Source organism: Anas acuta, chromosome 4 (genome assembly GCF_963932015.1).
Source record: "Anas acuta chromosome 4, bAnaAcu1.1, whole genome shotgun sequence".
Lineage (NCBI taxonomy): Eukaryota > Metazoa > Chordata > Aves > Anseriformes > Anatidae > Anas > Anas acuta.
Window position 1 is genome coordinate 24,288,683 of NC_088982.1, and position 21,874 is coordinate 24,310,556.

The 21,874-nt window shown below is 41.2% G+C and overlaps 1 protein-coding gene and 2 long non-coding RNA genes across 3 annotated transcripts in view; 1 reads left to right on the top strand and 2 right to left on the bottom strand.

Annotated features, from left to right (window-relative positions):
- RBM47 (RNA binding motif protein 47) overlaps positions 1 to 21,874 on the bottom strand; it is a 108,380-nt gene that overhangs the window by 76,171 nt on the left and 10,335 nt on the right. The window lies entirely within an intron of this gene.
- LOC137855729 (uncharacterized) lies at positions 598 to 6,093 on the top strand. The gene is made up of 2 exons (XR_011095914.1): positions 598 to 2,410; positions 5,491 to 6,093. It is a non-coding gene; the product is annotated as an uncharacterized lncRNA (long non-coding RNA).
- Positions 6,291 to 8,327, bottom strand: LOC137855728 (uncharacterized). The gene is made up of 3 exons (XR_011095913.1): positions 8,214 to 8,327; positions 7,567 to 7,623; positions 6,291 to 7,059 (listed from the first exon to the last, which is right to left on the bottom strand). It is a non-coding gene; the product is annotated as an uncharacterized lncRNA (long non-coding RNA).

Genomic DNA, 21,874 nt, shown 5'->3' on the forward strand with positions numbered 1-21,874 from the left:
ACTTTTGTTCAAATAGAGTTCTTTTTGTTGTTGTTGGAAAGCCTAGCACAGACAATGTTTAATCGTATATATGCAAATACTTAACAGATCAACAGTTCCCATCAGCAGTGATCTTAAAATCTTCTTCATCTGCTTGTCTGCCTGTGGAGGACGTTTCTGCAGCTGTTTTGTCGTTGTTGTTCCCCCCCAAGTTAATTTCTGTAATTTCTGACTGGATGGAGGATCTTAATCTAGGACAGCAGGACAAAGCAAGCCCCTAACAAACAGTAGACTGGCAGTCCTGAAAGTTAAATCTTTACAGAATCAATAAAAATGGGAATAAAAGCTAGTGAAATAAATTAATTCTTCATAATTCCGAATAATTTGTAAAATATTTCTTTTTATTCTTAATTAATTCTTATGAATTCTGAATTAAGAATTCTTCTTAATTCTTCTTAATTTTGAAAAGAAATATTCAGGGTTGAGTATACAATATTTTGCTTTATTACTGTTCTGTAACCTAAATGTTGTTTTGAAAGGAGTTTGTCCTTCCAAACAGATATTTATTTAATTGTGCTCTGTTTTTTTTTTTTTTTTTTTTTTTTACGGTAGGGAAAAATCCCATTGGTTTTACCTGAGCGAACCACACTTGACTACCTAAGAGAGTTTCGCTTTAAGCAGGAACTGAAGAACCAAACCACTGTTGGTGTAACGAAGCCAAAGAGCCAGATACTGCAAAGTTCAAGTTAGCAGCGTGTTCCCTCCAAACTATCATAAGTCAAAAGTTGCCAAAGGGATGCAATTCCAGATTTTGCAAATGTGGCAAGTATAAAAAAATCTTTCAGAATTTACCAGTATTGGTGAGCGAAATTGCCATCAAGTACTTCAATCGAAATGAGAATTCAACATTGGCCTCAAATATTTCAGGCAGTTAAATTCTTTAAGGGAAAATAATCCAGAAAAGCAAACGGAGGGGCTCAGTGGTAGAAAAATCTCTAAAGTATTCTAGTATCACCATCCTTAAAAACAGGGCCCATTTGTCCAGAAGCAAGGCTTTTCTATAGTGCTTTCATTTGATAAATTTGCCCATAAATTCCCCTGGGAATCCACCTCGGGTACAGCTTATGCTCCATTTGCTCTCTTCAGAGGAGCAAAATAGGCATTACTGGCAGAAGTTCTTCTTTGCCAACATCTGCAGATTATTTCTTCTAAAGGAGAGACTTTGTTTTAAATTAATCAATATTACAGAAAATGCAGCAAACGCTTTCCATTGACATCTCCCTGCACACCTTGGCAGGTGCACAGGTGTCCACGACAGGTCTGCTCACAGCTGTCTGAGGAGTTTCCAGGCCTTGCAATAACAACCATTTCTGAGCAGTAATGCCAAACCTCCACAAAGATCCAGTGCTGGTGGTGCTAGGTAGAGCATTTCTTACTGTACTCAGATCCACAGAGCCCAGTTCAAAGAAGCAGAAAGTGTTGTCCAGTGGTTCTTGAAGCTCACTTTTCTTTCTCAGTGTACATCACCCATCCAGATGACAGCAGCCATTCAGGAAAGCCTCTCCTTGACCACCAAGTGCTGGATCTATCACAAGGTGGGATGGGATGAAAGAATCCTTGAGTTGAGTATCATCAGTTGTAGAGCTTGTTACCACTGGAGGTTTTAGGTCTAATCTAATTTCAGGTTTAATCTAAAATTAAACATCATGTCTAATTGATCTGATTGATCCACCAGTCTGAGCCATTTTTACATCAGAGTAATTTTTCTGTTCAGCTGACAGTGTTTTAAATGGTTGTGAGCTCTTTACATAGGAAGGGAAGAGCGATCCAGCCACAATTTGCTGCAGCACCTTCCAGACTGTGGGTTAAAACGAAAGAGCAGTCACAGCCCTGGAGCACCCAGCAGAGATTTCCTGTTCCTCTGCCAAGCCATGGTGGGGTTTCTAACCGAAAGAAAAGAATTTAATGAGTCCATAGCAAAGCAAATTAAGCTAAGTGCAGTGTGATTAGGCCGCTAGCACTAATCTTTAAAGGCAACAGCATTTGATCAAGGAAGGTGTCCTCCAAAACTGATCTTAAAAAGGCAATCAAAAATTTCTGGCAATGAATAGCCAAAGTTGAGGGATAGTGGTTTTTGGGGGGAGGTTATCCCAGTTGGTAATGTTTCCTTCTGAACAGGGCTTATTGTGGTATCAGCTGTGCAATAAATATTTTACAGTTCATCACCACTGCCAAGAGCTGACTTTGCTGCAGCAAGAAACCACTTGTTTAAAGTTTGGTGGCTGCAGTTCATTCAGGAGATTATGAACCCCCCTACAGGTTGTTAGTTTGTTTGTTTGTTTTACTAAGGGGGAAACCATGGAAAACACAAGTGCAAGGTGTGTTACCCAGAAATGAAATGGTTCTAAAGAAGAGAAAACTGATTGGCGAGGTAAGGAATATCTATTATTGTGTAATAATAATAATTATTATTATTATAAGGTTAAAAAGCCTCTATTTCAATTCTATATTTTTGTTTTGGTACACAAAGTGTTTCCTAGTGTATGATTACAGGTTAAATATTTGTACACAATTCAGTAAGCAGATGCAGTCTGCAATTAATTCTGTATTTAATCCTGGAGGGTTTTGCTTTTTTTCAGATTTAAAGCTGTGGGTTGGAGGACAAACATGTTTGAAAATAGTCTGTGAAATATTGTGTTTCCTAAGCAAAAGATCTCAGTATGCTGGAGACACAGCAATATTTCTTCCAGAGAAGTCCAGCTTGGAAGCCCATAGACATTTTGTCTTCTGTGTAGGAGAAGCATTTATGTGGACAACACCAAATGTATATAGGCAAAGTAGATAGACAGGGGAGCAGACTACATTTTTTTTAGGTGAATGGGAGGTTCTTTACCTTGGTGATGCTGGAAGAAGAGAAGGAAGAGCTGTGGGAGCAAGGGAATACCCAATCCTACCTCTGGCCTCCAGAGCCTGGAGCCCTGAACAATTCCAGTGCTGCAGAGAGGTGCATCCTCCCGCACTTCCCTGGAACCCCATTTCTGGGGAAGAGGAGATGAGAATAGAGGGTTAGCTTGTGAGGAGGGCAGTGAAATGAAAGACAGAGCCCAAGGAAACCCTCATGGATCTTTGGTCTCCTCCCGTGACCACCCTCTCTTCTGTCCCATCAGCTTGCTGAGCCCAGCATGGCCAGAAATCATCTACTTGCCAGCATGATTGAAAGACCTTGAGCTGGCTCTGCCTGCAGGTTTAGATGTCTCTTGTTTAGATGTCTCTTTTTGACAAAGATCCCAACATCATCAGTGCTCAGCTCCTTCTCAAAACATATTTACAGGTTTTTTTTTTTTTTTTTTTTTTTGCTACTGGTACCAGTCTAAAATTATTTAACTAACTTCTATCACTTGGGATGTGCAGAGATGTCATGGCCTGGACACAATGCCCTTTGCTAACTAAACCAGCTGGCCTTCAAATCAGTTTCCAGTGTCCAAAAGAGTGTAATCTGAGAATGAATTTCCTTTCACAGGTCAAATCCAGACACATAATTTCATAAACAACATCACAGACTTGCACGGAAGAGTCTGCTCAGAAAGAGTTCATGGGTAGGATAAAAGTCTCATCTCTTTTCCTCACGTAGGAGAGGAAAAGAGCTACAGCTAACCCCATGTTAACAAATACATTCTCCAAGCTAAAAGTAAGAAAAGCTACAGGTGTCTTCTTAAATTCTTCACTGAGCAAGCTGCAGTGCCTTTGATAGGAGCAGCTCTATTTTATCTCTGACACAAGCCCTTCACCCCAGGGGAGTGGGCATGGCAGGTATGTGCTCCTGCTGCATTCAGCCACCAAATGCTCCTTGGGGGGCCCCGGAGCTGGAGAGGCACATTAGGGCATTTTAGTTCCCTAAAAGGGCCCTGTGCATGGTACACCTCTGCTCCACATAAACATGCCCTTAGATAACCCTCGCTGCACCTCTAACCTCAGCCCTGGAGGGAGCTGCAGCACGCGGCTGCTCCTTGTCCCTCCTGCTTTTAGTGGAGCTCTGGAGGAAAGGCAGCTCTGTGCTTCCACAAACCTCTTCCAGCACAGAAATAAGAGTAATGCCCTTGCTGGTGTTTTTATGCTGAGCACTCTCACATATGTGGAACATTTTTTTCAGTCCTTACAATAAAATGAGAGCGTGAAAATACTCTGATAAAAGCCTCTGAAGGTAGCATTGCTCCTCTTTCAATTTCCCAGATGAAAAGAGCAGGTAGTTTGCACAAAGGATCTTGGAGATTTATTCTGCCTTGTGAAAAGCTGAACATACATAGCCTAAAACTTGGGCGCAGTCTTTAAAACTAATAAACCTTTCTCTAGCTCGAAGCTGGAAGCTGTAGCTGGTGAAATCAGGAGCTGGGTCAAATCACAAGGCGATGTGGTTAGATTTAACCCTGGTAAAGAGGCGTGCTGAGCACTGGTCTGGTGTTTACTCTGCAGTCACTTCTTTTTGAAGGGAAGTGAAACAGGCAAAGTGCAGCAGAAGCATTTCAGCAGGAAATTATCGTTATTTACTGAAGCAAGCTCTAAGAACAGAAAAAAAAATCAAGCCAAGAAGAATTCAGCCATTTATTAATCCCTGCAAAGGGGGAAAAGAAAACAAAAGAAGCTGCCTAATTTCACAATTTCTGTCTCCCAGAACAAGAGGCCCCGAGACAACTGCAGGTATTGCCACAGCACATGCACACACTTGTGTGCTCAGTGGGTGTGAGCTTGTGCAGAGGTCAGGGGAAGGAGGAGGAAGGTCTGCGCCTGTGGAGGCAGGGGGTGTTCACACACATCCCATAATAGTCACGGGTGGTTAGCAGAAAAAGTACAGGCAATTGACTCAGTGACTCAAAAATAATGAGAGCTGAACCCCTTCCACTCTCGGATGGAGAGAAGTGCTCTGGAACGGGGACACGTACTGCACACAGAGCCTGTGCACACGCAGGCAGCAGGGCTGTACAGCAGGAAAACGGGCCCATGAAACAGGAAGGTCATCCAGATACAGGGGATATATATCCCACACGAACCTTATGTTAATATTAAAAGGTTCTTTTTTTTTCTTCCTTTTTTTTTTTTTTTTTTTTAAATTAGCTTTTGCGATGAAGCCAGGAACATTTATTGCAATTCAGATTACTTGCAAGAATATAAAAATGCATGATTTCTCAGACAGGGGAGAAACCAAATGATCATAAAACTGTTTCTCCACTTGCAGCAAGAGATCATAGCACACCAGAAGGCCCCTCTGCAGGCTGTGGGTACAACTATCCACTATCCTGCTGCACAGGGCAAAGTGTCCCCCTGTCTGTCCTGTGTATCAGCCCACAGCTCCTGAGCTGGGTGGTCTCCAGTCCACCCAAGCACCCTAGAATGACATTTGTATGAAGGATGTATGCCCAGAGATGAATTTCAGCAGGAAATTATCATTACCTTGGCTTTCAGCACAGTTCTGTGGTGATATTTAAATGTGGAACCTGCTCTTTTTTCTATTACCAGGCATCACGCGGGGATGAAAGCCTCTGATAACCACCTTCAAGAAAGAGTGGCAGGTGTCACACATCACCATGAGATCTAACTCCCTTTACAGTAATTCCTTCAAATATTCACACGGGGCACAGAAATCACACACTGGTCATGCAGGAGGGGAGGCGGAGGAGGAGGGAGCAGGCTGCTGGCAGAGCCAAGCATCAGCAGCGGGTATGAATGGACTGACTAGACATGACAAAATATCCACACACCTTGATGCTAAGCAGGGACAGAAGGCTGTATGACAGGGAAATTTTCAACCTCACTACAGTTTCTCTGTTCTTTTTTTTTTTTTCCTCCACAAAACAAACAAGAAATGCAAAAACAATATATATGACATTGAAGAGCAAATTGTACCACAAGCCATTGTTAGAAATGGATTTGCACAGAACAAGCAAGTTGTCTCCAATCAGGTATAGTCCAGCTGAAAACACTGCGATTGCTTGTCAAGCCAGCTCGAAGCCTGGGGAGAGTGACTAGCTCTGGCAGGGGTACTCTGAGGGGCACTGAAATCCTGTTTTGCTTTGTCTCCACCTGCCCATAGAAAAATACAAAGAAACAGTTTGCATCTGATTTTGAAATGTTTTGTACCTCCAACTTCAGTCTCCAAACCATTTGATGGCAATTATTTTACAATTGAACATGTGAGAATATGCTGGTCATGATTATATCACAACAACATAGTGTGTCCTGTCCCAGCACTGAAAGAAGACCCCTAGCTCACCACCCCTGTACACTGATGAAAAGATGAACAGTACTATACAGATATATGACTTTATACAAAAAATGTTTTCCAGTATATTTTTTTATTTTTTGTAGCATCCTGCAGTTTGCTAATGATGAGCATCTGTACGTTTCTATTTTTTTCTCTTTTTCAATATTTCCCAGCACCTTTTCAGCTTAATCTGTGGGTTCAGACAAGACTTCTGTAAAGTGGAATTAAATCCTCTGTGGCTGAAAATGTATTAAAAACATGTAGCATAAAAGTGAAATACACTCAGCCAGTGTGAAAACTGCAAGCTGTATATACATAAACAAAAACCACAGCCCATGAATACTCACACATTATTTTAGACTTGGGTACAATGTTCAAAGCATTCACTGTCCTTTAATAATCCTGGAAGCAATGATGAGGATTGTATATATCAAATCATACATAATAATAATAAGATTAAAGTAAAACTATTGATTACACATACACAGTAACTGGAAGAATTTGTGGCACAGTCAGAAGCAGTGTCATGGACATCGTTGGTCTGACTTTTGTATAAATGTAAATATTAACAAAAAAGGTAATTCTCGTATAACATTTTGAGTCCAGTCAAGTACTCTGTCCTGAGGAAGACTGACGAAGGAAAAAGGCATTTTCTATTCAGAAGATAAAATCTATGGGGAAAAACACGGGATGTGATCCACATTTCGCAGCATGTTGCATAGTACCCGATCCATGACCTAATGCCTCCAGATCTCCTGCAGGACAAGCTCTATTAGGGATAATGATAACCATGAGCTCTTCTCTAGGTTTTCCCATCAGAAACCCTAAAAAAATATTTGACAGCATGATTAACATGACTTTCTAGGAGAGAAAGCAGTCTTAGCAAGAGAACAAATAAATTTGTGTGCCCTAAAATTGCCTGTTACCAATGAATGTGGTGCTACTTTGGCAGAAGCATTGTTTCATACATTGTTCTTTTGGTCCTGGTGGTGAAGTGGTGCACCACAGGCAGATGTATAGTGGATACACAAAGATGATGAGGTCAAGGGGTTTACATTTAACCCAGCAGTTCAGAAAGAAGCCAGTACTAACTCATCTGTGCTCATTCACCAGATTAGCATTTATATGTGTTCATTAAATCAACCAGAAAGAAACCTAGATCAGGAGGAATTGCTTCAGCTTAGTTATTGCAGTCCTAATACTAATCAAAGTGCTCAGTAGTTGAACATCTCCTTCATCTAGGAAATCAAACACAAATTAAAAACTACCTCTTATTATCTTGCCACGACCAATCTCCCAGCTCCCCTCCCAGCACAGTCCTGATGACTTACGCTGCTTGGAAGCAAGCCGGGAAGGTAATGGACTCCACCACCCCTGCCAAACTGCTCCTGCGAAAACAGAGAGTTTATATGAATTTTATAGGCCTTAATTGCTTTTTTAAATGGTATTAGCTTGGTAATTAGTGGTTTGTTAATAATAACTTTGACAAAGCCAAAACATCTACTGGCATTATAGACAGAATTTAAGCAAGAGAGACTGAGAGGAACGTGGGGCACCCTGAGTCAGAGGTGCCTCCGCTCACACCAGTGAGCATGGCAGTGTTGATAGCAGCGCTTACTACTACAATGCCCATGGTATTTTTGCTTTGCTTTGTTTCATTTTGTTTTATTTTTCCTTCTGAGATGTACTGTGCTTTGCTTTCCTCTATTTTTTTCTTTTACTTCTGTAATTTGGACCATGTTTCACTTCCTTTCTTTTTTTTTTTTTTTTTTTTTTTTCCCCAGACAGATCCATCTAGCCCTATTTTATCTCAAAATTCACTTGTTTAATTTGGAGGCAATGGAAATAATAGACCCTTTGCAGTGAAAACAGTAACAGATATTATGTGAGCAAGTGGAGACAACAAGAGCTGTGCTTTGAGCATCCGTGAAAGGTTGCAAACAGACCACACAAAAACCCAGAGAACTCCAAGAAGTACCTGTTCCTTCACCTGCTACCATGCCTTTAGTACAAGTTGAACTTTAGGCAATGGAGAAAATCACATAAGCACTGCCAAATGCAGTTCAAGTCTTTGAACTCAGCTTAAATAGTCCTTGATGCTGCCAGGAGCAGCAGGGGAGGTATTGCCCCGACATCAAGGCACAGCACCCACCTGGGCACACACCTGACCATGCTGCAGCAGCTCCAGCTTAGCACCATCACACTTCTGTTCATACCATCAGTAAGCAAAGTTTCATGGAGTGAAATATTTGTTTCTCCTTTAGAAATGAGGATCTTTATTCAAAAATGAAATTTTCATTAAAGTGCGTACTTGTTCTTAGTTTTCTTGTGGAAAATAGAAAGAAGAGTAATGCTGAAAATTGTTTTACCTAAATCTCTAGAATTTAATTCTTCTCTAACATGGATTTTCTTCCAATGAAGCACATAAGAAAATAATCATTTTACAGGGCATCATTGGGTTGAATTCTAACAAAACATTTTTTTTTTCTCTAAACTAACAATGCAGAAGGACGGCTGCTGCCTTCCAGGCTCCAGTTCCAAGCTCATACATTACAGCTGTTACAAAAAAGCTTTATCTTGAACAAGGAACCTGTCATTAGAAAAAAGCCTCACAGTTAAAGTAAAATGTGGTAATCCTTTGGAAGAAAATTGTTAAATATTTCTGAAAATTTGACATAAAGTGACAGCTTTATTTGGGAGTACAGCAGTGGGATTTTGCACACGTATCAATGAATTTTGCTTGCAGGCAAAAGGATGCTTTTTTCCTTAGCTGATATGTGGAGTCCTGCAAACAGCAGACTTAGAAAACCAAGCTGGGGTCCTCTTCTCCTCATGTTATCACATATTCAGAGTGCTGGAAGGGACTTTGGGAGATCATCCGGTGCATTCCCTGCCTAAAAAGAACATTGATTATTCACGCAGTTTCTGACAGATACTTGCTTGCTAGTCATTCCTGTTGATAATGATCCAGGGGACCGCCTTGTGCCCACAATGCTCTCAGTGGGGCTGTGCAGATGAACGTGATTAGGATTTATGAAACTCCTCCTGATGTGCAATATCATAAGGAACAGGATCCAATCTCCTTACCTGTGTTGGCTCAGAAGAAGAAAGATATACAAAGGAGAGGGGAAGGAAACAATTATTTATATCAGCAAAGAACCAGTACACAAAGGTACTTTTTGTCTTTTTTTTTTTTTTTTTTTTTTTTCTAGGATCACAGTTTGTTATAGTGATCATGGGAGCAATACATGACACTTCCTAGAAGAAATTACATGAATTCCTTCAGAATTTCTGTAGTATGCAGTTATTTTGAGCATAATTGGCTTATACCCACAAAATTGCGCCTTGAAAGCTATCAGGACCTATAGCAGAGAGATTGAGAGGCTCAGGAGGAAAAGTTGACTTGCTATGAGTTTGATTTCTGCTTCCAGAAAAACCCACCACCAAAAGCTCTGCCACAACCATGTGTGCGTGATGGGTCCAAGCAGGAGGTTTTGCCACACTCAGGTGGTGCTACTGGGGACCTGTGTCCATCAGCATTGGTGGTGATGGTTCATGTACAAGAGGTTCCTAGCTGGAAGCTGGGGGCAGCCAAACCAAGAGGTGTCTGCTGTTCTGAATAGTCCCAGGAGCTGACTATGCAGGAGAGTAAATGACAACATGAGTAGTGCAAGAAAGGTTGTCAGAGGTCTGAAGAAATGTCCTTTACACAAACAGAAAACCTAGTGAGGGAGAGGAGGAAAGGAAGGAAGGTGAAGTGGCTTATTCAGCTTCTTCGGTCATTTTGGATAAGAAATATATTTTTTGTGTCAAGTCAGCAAAAGCATTTCCTGACATCTTGCTCTCTTGCTCTGTTTGCTGTCTTTTTTTTTTTTTTTTTTTTTTTTTTTTTTTTTTTTTTTCCTACCCAGCTAAAGCAGCTTCTAGAAAGAAGCATTATAAATGTGGGTTCTGGTCAGAGGAACATGTTCAACAAACTGCCTCCAGGCCTCATGGTGACTCCGTTACCAGAGTACCCCTGTGCTTCCCCCTGGCAATGGTGTCTCTGTGCAGAGGCTCAGATTTGCTTACGCCAAGCACCAGGGTAGGTGAGGGCACGGGGGGGAAGGAAATGCAGCCCCAGAGAACAGGAGCAGAGGGCCTGCTGTGGGTGCCTGATTTAAATCTAAGCCTCCTCCTCTCCAGGCTGAAGAGGCCCAGCTCTCTCAGCCATTCCTGACTGGAGAGACGCTCCAGTTCTTTGACCATCTTGGTGGCCCTTTGTTGGACTCTCTCCAGTATGTCCATGCTTCTCTTGTTCTGGGGAGCCCAGAACAGGGCCCTGCACTCAAGATGCAGCCACACCAGTGCTGAGCAGAGGGGAAGGACGGCCTCCCTCGACCTGCTGGACCTGCTACCACAGCCCATGATACCTTCTTTGCAGCAAGGGCACTTTGCAGGCTCACATTCAACTTGGTGCCCACCAGGACAACCAGGTCCTTCTCTGCTAGGCTTTCCATCAGGCATCCAAATCTGATTCACATTATGTGACTGGGTTGCAGAAGCAAGAGGCTATACCAGCGCAGCTTGAACACATCGTGGCTTTCTATCTCAATAGTTATCCCTTGAGTGCGTACAGATGTCCATGCTACAAAACCCCCAGCCAGCCACCAATAGCCAGCCCATAACAGAAAGGCACAGCCTGCACCGATGGCCTGGCTGTCCCTGCTCCCACATTGATTCCCTCCTCTCCTTCAGGCCATCATAGACACTGGGTACAGCCCAGGCTCTGCTCACCACCATGTTTTAGATTCATTATCTCAGCATGAAGCTGCAGAGGAAATATTTCTAGGACTGCACCAAGCAGCAAGAGTAAGATATGAGGCAGGATTTGCCTCTGCTGTTTCTGACATGGGAAAAGTAATTGGGGTTTCTCCAACACTGCACTGGGCATAGAAAACCTTAACCAGTTAGAGCTGATTTTAGTTCAATAGAACAAATTGTAAATCATTTCAAACTTTCCTGGTTATGCCTTTTACTATGTTTTCAGTGAGAACAGGTGAACTTTTGCAGTGCTGTTGCCTAAACTGACAAAATCTGTTTGCACAACTCCAAGAACTCTGGGAAAACAAGCTTAAGAAAAAACAGTAAATATTTTTAATTAATGTAAACTACTCCACTCACTGGTAAGGCTCAGGCCCATGGTTCATGCTTGCTCCATGGGCCACCCAAAGCTGAGGCCAGCGATGAGGCCAGTGCTGGGGGGAAGGCTGGAGGGCAGGGGGTGCATGGGGTGGCTGCTGAGGGCACCAGGGACCAGGCACAACGCTTTTCAGTGCTGCATAGATATCAGCAGCATGTTGTTTGGACATGGCTAGCACTGACGCACCTTCACAACCCTGCGGTGAAACCGCTGTCCCTGCATGCCCTGAGCCAGAGCAGTATTTCTAGTCTGGATTGCTAAGCAGTGAACATCCTCTCTACCTCCCCCACATGACAATTTATGCAATTATGTCCTATTAGGACACTCCAAACAGACAAATTATTATGAGCACACGCAGTGCCCTGGATGACCCAAGTGAAATCATCACAGCAGGCTTTTATTTTGTTTCTCAGGGGCGTTTAATACTCCTTCTAACACTGGACAGCAAATGGCAGCCGCAGCAATTTTCACCCTGCTGCTGAAATACAGTATTGCTAATGCATGTTGTGCGACACACACCTTCCCAGGCTGATTCTGAACTTGGAGTGAACCTGGTTCAACCGCACCTTCATGCTTTGTGTTATAAAAAAAATGCTAGGCAGCAGTGCCACATGACCCGGTGTTTAAAGGAGATGGCCATCAATGAAAAAGTCTAATGAAGAAAACAGCTTCCTCCAAATCTCTCCATTATGCGCTGCTTTTTTATGTTCTCAAACTATGTTTTTTTTCCCTGTTGCTAATGAGCACTTGAGAATTTGATTTAGCTCCCTGGAATGACTGCCACTCACCGCTAGAATGTTAATCTGCCTAAACCCATTCAGCTCCACTTACTTGGAAGTCAATCACCTGGAGCCTGCATTTCAAAGAGGTGCTGGCTAACGCAGTCACCGCAGTGGAGATGTTTTGGGACAACTCCTACAGTTGGGAGTAATCTCGGAGAATTGAGGCTACTAGACAGCAAATAGATCTGTGTTGATTCCCCACGATAAACAGAACTGGAGTCATCACTGGTGGAGACTTGGAGCATGGGGAGACAAACACAACTCTGCCAGTCACAGAAGGGATGCTGCACTTGCATGTTGCATCACCTCCCCTGGGGGACAATCTCTAGCTCATGGTGAAAATACACACAGGGAGGATGTAAGCAAACAAGCACAGTGGAGATATGCTAGGCCATGGCCAGAGATGAAGCTTTAAGGTGTCAGAGGAGGAATCTGGCTTTCCAGAGGTATTTAGAGATCTGATTTATTTTGTCTTGTACTGGCCATTTTTTTAACCCTTGTTTAGAGGGGAAGAAAATGCTATCTTGCATAAAACGTGTCATATAAACCAAGAGAAGAGATTTCCTGATGAAGAGACAAAAAGCAAATACAACAATTTAATAGGAATTGGTTGCTGTAGAGGAAACTGGGCAAGCGTGAAGAAGCACACTTGGGGAAAGAGGCAAATATTCAGAGTGGCTAGTTGCTCTTTGGACAAAACTTTTACCTCTTTCTAAATAAGGAATATATGTTTAGAATATATCTCTAGAAACTCTGTAAATGAAAATATGCCAGGAAGGTAACAGCCTGTGTTCTGTCAGCATATAAAACCTTTCACAAAGACAGGCAGAAAGAGAGCTGTGCTTTTTTCAGGTGCTCGGTTGGCCTGTTGTCATATTTCTAAAATGGGAGAATGCATACAATTAAAAGTTGAAAATATTATTACTGATTTAGAAAAAAAAAAAAAAGGAAGATTATGTACATAAAGCTTAGAAATCTCATCTATACTGTGACCTAATGTTATAATTTCTTACAAAAGAACTTTGAAAACAAATATGATTGGCCTTATACACTTGTTACGGAGTGTGATCAGAAGCTGTAGCCTATAAGGCTGAAGTATGCAGGCACTGTAATTACCTGGTACCAATGTTTGGAAGTAAACTTTCTTAAAATTACTTATTAGTTAGCAAAAGCAATTTGAATTAGGATTAAGTGCAGCAATGGCAGCATGGTTTCATATCCTATTCCAAAATATATATATATAAATATATATAATATGTAAATTTACTTATAATTTTCCACCAACTTCAGGAAGAAAAATTGTGAGAAGAGCAGTGTTTTTTCCTCTCTGTGCATTTCAAGAGAAAATGGTGGATTCAAGAGTTATCAGCAACTGCCAGGCCTGGGGGTAAGGCCTGGTGGAGGGTAGCAGCAGCAACCTGCTAGGAGCAGGCCCAGCAGCCAGCAAACGGCCATTTTGTCCCCTTGGCTGCCAGGACAACTGCAAGAACAAGATGTCTCCAGGAGCGAGGCTTTGCTGGAAAAGAGAAAAAACATGAAGGGCAGCCACTACCTTGAGCTAATGGGGATTGCTGGCTTTATTTTGCAGAAGGCAGAAAAATCCACCCTTCGCAGTGTTGAGGCCATGCTTTCATTGCAGCAAAAAAGCAGTTCTTTCCTGTGAAGAAATGAATGCCTTCCCCATTCATTTATATCAGTTCTTGGTGAAGGGATGCAGAGATCATAAATACTTGCATAAATACACAAGTTTCCTAAACTCTGAACTACAGAAGTTTTTTTTTTAGATTAATTTACCTTCAGCCCACAGGTCCCTCCCCATCAATTCCTCTTGCAGCCACACTGCCAAGCAACGATCCCACCAATAGTATGGCCCTTCCATCAGAAAAAAAAAAAGAGTTGGAAGTCCATCTACCTTTGGGTTATCCAAAACATGGCCATACTACAGCCTGCTTCAGTCAAACCATTTCCTTAAATAAGAAAATGAGGCCTATGTGCTACATTTTACTTGCAGATGCTTGGAACAAAGGCTGATTTTGGAGGATGGCATATTGCAAGGGCTACTAGGTATTCTGAATCATTTGCATCACTTTTTTTTCCCCTCATATTCTCAGGATTTTCTGATGTTCCTGCTTTATCTTTTAAGTAAGTACAGGCACAGATGGTGCTTAAAGCTCTTGACAGCTTAGCTATGTTGTAAGAAGTGCAAAATTAATGACTTACCCTGTGCAAGAAGAAGCCAGTTGGTTGGCAACGATACCAGCAAAAGAATTCTTTGCTGTCTATTAGACCATATACTATCTATAGACCGTTTTCCTCAGTTTATAAACTATGCCAGCAATTAAATATCCCAACTATTTCAAACTACATCAATAAGAGGATCTGCGACTCAACAAACGACTTTCCTCCTAACTCATGCAAGACCTCAGAGAGGAGGTGTTTAAACCATCACTCTGCAAGGATATTTGAGGTATCTAATTTTGAGGATCTTTAAAAAGTATGTCAGTCACAGACTTGATCTTTCAATGTTATGCACCAGCCCCATTCCCTGAAAAGTAGTCGTTTGTTGTTAATGATGGTTGTCAATGACTAGGGTTAAGCTGTAAGCTGATCTGGAATTTTTTTAATAAAGTGCCTATTATTTGTGGAAAACTGCTGAGTAAGGCAGTTCATTTATATAATGCCACCCTATATTTAAAAACATTATAATAATGAAGACCTAGCCATGCATTTAACTGTGAGGTCTTGCAAAGGGCATGCACCAGTCAAACTCCAGCAAGCAGTACAGGTACAAACTGAACCTGCAGGGCTGATACAAGAACTGAAAACCCAGTGCAGTCAAATGTGACCACTTGTAATTTGCACATATATTCTCCAACTCCAAGCAGTTTCTGATGTCTTGAAGAACAGAAAGATCCAGCAGTGCTGTCTCAACATTAAGTGTCTCAAAGTCTTCATATTGGGAAATTGTCTTCCTGAGTCTCAGCTGACTTACACATCCAGATGCAAACTCCTTCCAGCTGAACCTGATGTCTTCAACACAGACTACTCAGCTCTGGGCCTGTAGTCTTCTGCTTATACAAACCTCATGTTTGGAAGCTGACCTCACTTGTATTACCTAAAGAGAAAGGCATTCTGGAAAAAAATAAAACAAAACAAAACCCGAACCAAACAAAAACAAAAACAAAAACAAAAACAAAAACAAAACAAACCAAAACTGCTGCTATATTTTTCTTTTATGCATTCTAGCCTGGTGTTTTGAAGCCAAATACTAGCTATTACCTTTGTCAAGAAAAAAACAGAAAACCACACAGCCTTTCTGAAAAGTCTTATATTCTTCCTTGGGTTGCTCACCAAACTGTTACTAGCAGACATGAATGATGCTTGTTTAGGGATGTAAAACTTCTGAAGGAAAGAAATACAAACAGAAACTGGTAAAATCAAGAGAGAAGGGAAAAGGCTTAGAGGGATATATAAAACCCTGGAAATCCCCTTATTCTAAATGTCCCCTTGCTGGTGGCACATGCAGTAAGAGCACAGAGGTGTCCAGACTCAAGCCCACCCTACAGAAGAAGGAATGGCAGGTACAGCCCAGCTGGAGCAAGCCGAGAGTTGTGGGACATGTGAGGATGAGTTGTGGATGCAGGCCCACAGCCACCAAGGTCCCCAGTGCAACCTCCTCTTCCTGGTGGCACGTGTGACCAGCGTGGCCAGGGCCAGGAGGAGGCTGGCTGGGGGTTCCTGCAAAGCTACAGCTGCTAAGATAAGGAGTCTTTTTTGTTTTGTTTTGTTTTGTTTTGTTTTGTTTTGTTTTTAAGTGTCTAAATATCCCCTCAAACCCTTTGGCAGGCCATGCAAAGTCCTTTCTGCCCTGGTGCTGTCCCAGGTGACCTCCCATGAACTCTGTGGTGTGATAGGGAACAGTAGGACAAGCCTCTTGCTTTCCTTCTCTGAGGTGGAAAAAGCTGGCTGGGAAGAACTGGAAGGGAGAGATACAAAGTTAAAAGCTCTCTTTTCCTTTTCCCTACCCCATCTGATTTTCAAAGTGAATATTAGTACTGTTTTATTACTTCGATGGCATGGCAGAGCTGCTCAGAAGCAGCAGCTGCCTCTGTGAGTTCTCAGCAGAACATGAACTACATGAACTCTGACAATGTAATGAAGAGGCCAGAGGACACCCTTCAAATTTATACACTTTCTATTCAATACAAAGCTGTTAAAAATTATTTGCATGGCTTTTTTTATGGCCTGTTAAGTTAGACTTACTAATGCTCTGCAGAAACAAAACAAAACAAAACAAACAGCTCACAAACTTCATGTTACAGGGAAGTAACCTTCTCTTCCTCATAATGAGCCATATCTCATAATAATGATATAACCCACTTAGGTAACAGGGTAATTGTAACCAAGAGTGGTACGTAATACGTAGTATTTTCTTTACCTAAAGCTTTAAAATGATCATTCTTTGCTTTTTCTGCAGGCATTGAGTATACCCATAGCCAACCAGCCAATCTGATAAAGTACATGACTGACAGAAATATGGTTCTCATGAAGGACGAGAGACAAACAAAGCAGGTGAATGAAAGCTCAGCAGGGCCCTCTTTGGCCTGATAGCTCTGTTTATAGATAGACAGGCTTTTGTTTAGGTTCTTGGCATTTTGCAACGGAGTAAAAGAGATCTAATATATAGGAAATCTAGAAGGTGGGGTTTTCTTTCTCTCTGTCTTTCTTTTTTTTAAAACATTTTTAAAGCATTCCAAAGCATTGACCTGGGTATAGATCACCTCACCTACATCAAACAATGAAAACACAAACGCACAAAAAAATCCCTCATTGTAAAAAAACATTACTTTTCAGTGTTGCAACCACATAATTGTATTAAACAATAGTGTCAAATTCCCCAGCTAAAGAAAGCATTTGTAAAGTATTTGAGGAAGCCTCGGTAAAGAAAAACTTAAGACATACAAGACCTAGTCTATTAAGTTACTTCTCAGGGCTATAAAAAAATGTGCTGTTACTCTTTTCCTTTCTTTTTATCTCTCCCTTCTCTCTCTCTCTCTCTTTTTTTTTTTCTTTTTCTTTTTTTTTTTTTTTAAACTATGGTTTTGCAGACTGTAACCATGCGCCTCAGACTGCTTCACTAGCTTTAGGCTATGTGCTCATTTTCACTGAACAATAGGGGAAACTTCTAACCAGCAGCATTACTTGGCTTCTTTCCTTTTGTGCTGATTGTTGAAAGATAGATGGTGAATGCAGACAAGCAAACTATTCAAAGACAGCTCTAGGACAGATTCCTCCAATCCAGTGGAGTAGCAAAGGTCTTATAGCACCTCCTGCATCATCCTACACAAATTCGGGAAGGTAAATATAGCTGGGGTTTAGTCTGATGGAAGAAGAGTGTGTGCTGGATCTAACAATGTCAGGCAAAATGAGGGCCCAAAAAATGCAGGTGAGACCATGTTCAGAAAACTGCATGTGTAAATGTGTCCAGTATACACAGGCGGGTGAGAGGTTTCCTGCCCCAAGGTATCACTCCTGGTCACACACGGTCAATGGGAGCTTTGCTACACAAGTGCTTTCACAGGTCCTTGAGCAAGTCAGGCAAGCTAACATTTCTTATTTACATACAGGCATAGTGTTACTTTAACTAGTAGTATAACAGTCTTTCCTTGCTTATGGGGTTGTTATGTCATGAGGAAATTTTTGCCATAATATAATGTTGACCAAATATTCCTGAATTTTGACTTAAAGTGACTTAATTATTTTCAAGACCCCACCAGATTTGAAGAGCTGAAATGTCCCAAACACTGCAGTATTTCAGGGAATTTTGTGAAACTCTTTGTGGGGATGAGATGGAGTTTTCACCAGCACAAGTCACCAGGGGAAATGTCCTCAGAACCATGGCCTAAGGGATGACAAGATCTTTCTTTCACCTCTTTTTTGGGCTATGATAAACAGAATGTAAGCACTGACACCCCTTCACTTCCCTCTCTGCCTGACTGCTTGCCTACCTTCTGGCTGAATCCAGAAGGAATAAGTTTAAATGCAATGAGAAAATGAAATCTCTAAAATAACAGGTATCATCAAGCACAATTTTTTATAGCAGATGCCACATATCTGCAAAAAGAAAATATGAAATGAAGACTAGGTCTAATTCAAAATTTCTATTCCACTAGAGCTGTGCTGGGTTGATTCAGAATGGAAAATAAAAAATTTAAATGTAAAATTCAAAATGCAAAATTGAACTTTCACTGTTTAGGTAATTCTGCCTTGCAACTGAATTTCAAAACTTTACTAGAAACACAGTTCTTACCAGGCATACATCACACTGGTGAAATAATACTAGTCCTCATCTTATTCTCTTTCCTTGTCAAGCCATGCCTTTTTTGTATGATACTAGAATACTTAAATAAATTCATATTTTTAGATAAATCTTCCATAACCATGTACTATGGGTCTTCTACTTCACTATCAGCAGACCACAGACAATTTAAACACATAGGAAACGAGGCCTGCAGATTTCTGAGCACAACGTCAGGTGCTTACATTTGGTTGTACAAGATTACAGCACAGGTCTGCCTCGGTTCTCCAAATGAGAAGCCTCTCCTACTTCCTAAGGTCACATCTGAAGGATGCATTGGATTACAGCCTTCTTCATCACATCTCATTCAACCTCCTCATGAAATCGAGCAGTTACTAGCCACATTTGGCACCATTTGCAACTCCTTTATGTACCACAGATCCTCTGGAAATCACCACAGGATTAGCTCTAGTCCAAGACTTCAAAGTAGGGCCGTAGTGACATGCAGGTAAAAGATGCAAAGACAAAGAGTTACAGGTAAATACAGGAAGAGAGTTTATTTTTATAATATCACACTGCATACACAGAGATAGGCAGAGAGATTTACTAACTAACTGGGATCAACCAACAGAAATTCCTGGGCCTACTTTAGTGATAACTTGAAATTCACCATACACAGGGACAGAAAAAGGTTGCAAGGTATGACTTTCATTTATTTGTCATGGAATTAAATGTCTGGGCAACAGGACAGCAAGATCTGGATGGCATGGGCATTGCAAGCAGTGAAGAGCTAACTTCACTGAAGCTGGCCCAAGGAAGCACAAACATCACATCTTTCAACTCGCAAAGACTCTGTAGGACTATGAGACTTCCACCTCTCAAATTGTTGAACTTTCTTCTAGCACCTTGATTGAATATGGCCCCAATAAGAGGTGTATGGATCATTTCCTTTTTATTATTTTTTATTATTATTTATTTATTTATTTATTTATTTTTCTTGCAACCTTTTTTTCCCCCAATTGGCTCTGGCCACTACCACTGGTTTCACAAACGCTCTTCTCTTCAGCAGAGGGGGTTACAGCTGGTTTACAGCTTCACAACTTCCGAGTAGTCTCTAACCACCTCCTCTTGATCTGGAGAGGAGGCTGGCTCTCCCTTCCTCAGGAATTCTCCATTTGTGATGCCACCATCACTGGGGACCTCCAAAGTTAAAAGCTCAAACTACTACAATTTGGGCTACGGCAGCAGTGCTTACAGGGTCAGCTGCACATTTCTGGACACAGAGGAATGGATGCATAACTTCTTTTGGAAGCACAGTGGGTTATGCTGTATTGATTCATTCCTGATTACTAATGACTGCTTTGGGAAACCATTCCAAAGCCTGCCTTTCCTGCCACATCCAGATCGCACTGCCCTGTATTGCAAGCTACCCTAAAGAACCCTGCAAGGCAGCGTTGTGCCTCTTACACAGCTGAGGTGGCTGGAGCATGAGAAGTGAGGAGCTGCTGGCACCCAGCCCTACTGCCAGAGGAGAAAGGGGAGCTGGAGGATTTTCTGAAGGGCACCGAGTTGCACGGCCACATGCAGCACATGTTACCTGTAAACAATTCGTGGCAGAGGCACCACCGGTCTCTGGGGCACGGGGATGAAAACAGAGAACAGGGACAACAGCAGGAAGCTCCAGGCAGCACAGAAGGGGGAAAAAAACTACCATACATCAAGCAAATCTATGGCTTTGCTTTGTGGGAATGTGAAACAAAGGGAAACGCTTTGATGCTCCGCTTTGTGTATCACTGAAAGCATCCTGGGAGTCACTGTAATTGTTCTCCCCAAGTTCCAACCACACAATTAGTGCTCTGCCTTCCCTTAATGTCAGCAAGGTGTGGCTCACTAGTTTCACAGCACAAAAATGAGGAGGCATGTTAATACAAACGATGCACATAAAGTGCATCTGAAAGTTCAGTAGAGATTATTGTTATTAGGCACATTTTAAAGTTGCATTTAATAACAAGCGGCATTTCAATGACTCCTACTAAACGAGCGAAGCTTTTTACCCTCATGGATGTGTGCACGTGTGCATGCATGTGAGTCTGCAATGATTTAAGGAATGGGTAAGTGATTTTGATAGTTTTCAAGGACATGGCTGTACTTTTGACAAAGATAGCATTGTGCTTCTTGTTACGTCAGAGCAAAAGTGCAAGTGCAAAAGGTTATGAGGCCAGATCACAAAACTAACTTTCTTAGTTAGCTACTTGAGTAGCCACCTAAATGCAATTAAGAAAAAAAAATAGGATGCAGGAATTTTAATTGTGGTCCTTACTTAGAAAACATTAATGTTCAACTCAGCTTGAGAAGCCTGAAGGGTGATAACCTTGCTCTTAAGAATAACTTGGAAAATCAGGTCAGGTACAGTCCAGATTGGCAACGATTCCCCAAGAGTAATGTTACAAATGAAAATAATCCCAAACCCAAATTTATTATTAATTACCTATCAATGAGTTAAAGGGCATGCAGTAAAGATAATGAAAAACTGCAATAAATACACAGTAGTAATTTATCATTTTCAGGGAAGAGAAAGGATTAGGGACTCTCTACCACTGAGCAGAGCATTGTCTTTCTTATTCTAGCAAAAAATGGTAGAATAAGACTCCATTACAGATGGAGGTACCCCTTCACTATTTGAATATGTATCAAAACAGAATAGTTTTGCTTTCTTTGCGAGCTTGGGGAACATAATGATATGTGTGTATATATATAATATATATAAATATATTTAGCAATGTTTCTTCAGAAATTTGACACGGTTGACTTTTTAAATTCTCCCACTCCTACTGTACTTTAAAAAGATTCATATACTAATTAGTGAACAATATTAACCATCAACGATGATGAACATATATTTTATGGCTTTTATTTTGTGAAATTGAGCAAGATAGAAGCCAAATTCAGAGATCATCAGACATTCAATGATACATTTCTTACCTTTTAAATCAGACACCATATTACACTCACTTTTTTCTACATTTATTTTTATTAGCCATGGAAAAAAAATACTTTCCTGTTTACATCCACATCTACTTTATACAATTAGAACATCAGTGATGAAAATACTTGTCGAAACCCTAGACATTTTTAGCCAGCAAATTTGTAATCCCTAGTCTTGATTGGGATCTTGCAATATAAAAAATTATATTACAAAGATGGGTAATTACTGACTGCAGACCTTTCAAAGCTACCTATACTGAAGCTAAATCCATGAAGCAGGATTGTTGTTCTCACTAGATGCTAAAGCATGCTCTGTAGTGCTCTCAGTGGAAGCCTAGAGCTATACTCAGATGAAGACACAAACTTATCCCAGCTTTCAAGCTGGAGATAAG